Raw genomic sequence first — 2,848 nt, forward strand, 5'->3', positions numbered from 1 at the left:
ACCCATTCCTAGACCCTACCTAGCTACCCTACCTATACCTATACCTAGTCACGTGCTACCCTACCTATACCTATACCCAGTCACGTGCTACCCTACCCAAACCGTTTGGGTAGGGTACCTCATGTACCCTACCTAGTTCCTACCCATAAATCACGTGACTATACCTATACCCTACCCTACCCTACCCATCCGCCAGCCTAGCTACAGCACTTTGAAGCCTATACAGGGAGGCGTGCTGTAGGAGGGTTCTAACTGCTGATTATTAATGGCTATAAGAGCTATAACTCCCTCTAATTCCAACAATACTGCAAGGAGAGGAAGATTATCACACTCTGTATACCTCTACACTTATTACACCTCCTACAGCCACTTAATGTAGGTTATTTTGCGCTATTAAAGAAGGCGTATAGGCGCTAAGCTAAAGATCTTATGCGCAACTAGATTACCTACATCTTAAAACTTAAGTTCCTGCCATGCTTTAAACGTGCGTACAATGCAGCAATAACCCTAAGTAATATCTAGGGAGGGTTTAGAGGCGCTAGATTAGTTCTATTTAACCTAGAACAGGTTATAATAGGCCTTGACGTTCAACTGCGCACCCTATCACCACTTCCTATCTCTAATAAGCCCTGGCAGTCCTGTACACCCCAGAACACGCTAGAATTTAGGTCTTAATCAAAGCTGGTTCAAGAGAAGATTTAAAAGCATACAGATAGCTCGCCTTCCTCTATTATAAATGCGCTAGAAAAGCTCTTAAAAGGCGCTAAGATGATGGCGCATTTGCTAGTGTTAGTGCGCAAGCAGGTTTCTGAGCTTTAAGATGCTAACAAGGCTGCAACATAACATAAATTACATAAAAGAAAGTGTTTACAGCAGGAGGGGACTCTAATAGTTAAAGAGGGGGTATAGTTAACTACTCTAGAGGAGTTTAAAGCGCGTAGTAATAGTAAACATGCAAAGAAGACAGTGTACACTAATAAAGGTTAACAAACTATAAGACGCTGTAAACAGTGCTAGGAGACAGGGCACAACTTGTGCACATGTTAGAAGAGATTGTAGATAGCTCTTCTATACTATAACACATTAAATTACCATTTGCAGGCCTATAATGGGGTGTTGCGGGCCAAAATAGAGTAGAGTTTTGGTGGGGTCTTGGCAGAGTGGGCAACTCACCCATATGGGCGACTCACCCGTCAAGTACGTTACTGCTAAAGGATTATGTTTCTCTATTAAAGGATAGTCTTAGCTGGCGCCTAGATAGGAATAATTAAATCTATGCTATTAAGTTGTAAGGTAGTTGTAGTTATTGCAATATAGCAAGTAGCTAGTTTAGAGAGACGTGGTTAAAGGCACCTTTAATATCTAGGAATACTGTAACGTAGATTATCACTGAGCCGGCCATATCACTGAGCCGGCCATATCACCGAACCAGCCACTTTCTCTTAGCACGACCACCTTTTACCCCAACACAACATGCCTTAACAATAACAACTTTAGAATACTACTAGAGAAGGTAGAGTTATCCTTACTATCTAGGCCTTCTATGCTAGCTAATTTTGCAGTATCTGCAGCACTGCTAGAGTGTTAAACGTACCTTATTAGCAGGTCTCTAATTGCCTTCACAATATTACATTTTAACTAGACATACACACTAATTGCTAGAAACTTACTATACTAGAGGAGCAGACAATTGTCTAGTATATACTTAACCTTAATTCGCAAGGATTTGCGCCCTAGCTATATAAGGTAGTAGATATAGCTAATAAGATACTTAGTGTGCGTGGTGAAGAGCTGTCAGATGCTCGTACTGTGAGCCAGAGTATGTGCTTAATGAGATCTTAGGTGGTATGATAATTTATTGATGATCGTGGCGATGGTGTTTCTGCCGTGGCGTCGTGCTGGTTGCTACAGGATTGAAGTGGGGGGGAATTAGCGCTGTTCGCGGCCGCCTGTGTGCGGGCCAATCAGGAGTTGCCAGGTCTCGCTTAATCAACCTGGCAACTGCTGATTAGCTGCGCGACAGGTCCCTGCTTAATTGCGCAGATCCAACCTCTCGCCACTTGCTCTTATCTAACACACCCCCTTTAGCTTAGAAACTCTTTAAGCTAACTGTTTATGCGTGTGCAAGGTCCTTAATTTATTCTTAAATCCTGTCTAGAGGCACGCTGTTTAGCACTTCTATTAACTCTCTGTTTACTAGACTAAGTTGCTAGAGGAAACCTTCCTACTTATTCACTAGGAGTACCTTTGTAAGTCTGTCTGCTATCATGCTTGCAGACTAGACGTGTTCTATAATAATCTTTCTAGCGGCCACCTCCTGTTAGAGCTAGTAGTTATAGATATCTACATGCTGAAGTTTAGTATATAGTTGCAACACTTCCTTAGTAACTAGTTAAATTATTTGTTTATTGTTATATTGTATTATAATAGCATATGTGCCTATATTAACGTGTAGTTCGCGCAAGAGCCTTAAGATAAAAAGTGCTTCTTTTACAACCTAGGTAAGAGTAAGAAGCTTAGCCTTAGTTAGGCTGGCGGATGGGTAGGGTAGGGTAGGGTATAGGTATAGTCACGTGATTTATGGGTAGGAACTAGGTAGGGTACATGAGGTACCCTACCCAAACGGTTTGGGTAGGGTAGCACGTGACTGGGTATAGGTATAGGTAGGGTAGCACATGACTAGGTATAGGTATAGGTAGGGTAGCTAGGTAGGGTCTAGGAATGGGTAGTTATTAGCAAAATCTAGGTTACTACTCTAGACTTTGTACTATTGTATACTTTAGAGCATAAGTATGTGATAATAGACTGTGATAATAAATTATAGATGCTTTTTCTTCTAAGTATTGTG

Source organism: Didymella exigua (genome assembly GCF_010094145.1).
Source record: "Didymella exigua CBS 183.55 unplaced genomic scaffold M421scaffold_1, whole genome shotgun sequence".
NCBI lineage: Eukaryota > Fungi > Ascomycota > Dothideomycetes > Pleosporales > Didymellaceae > Didymella > Didymella exigua.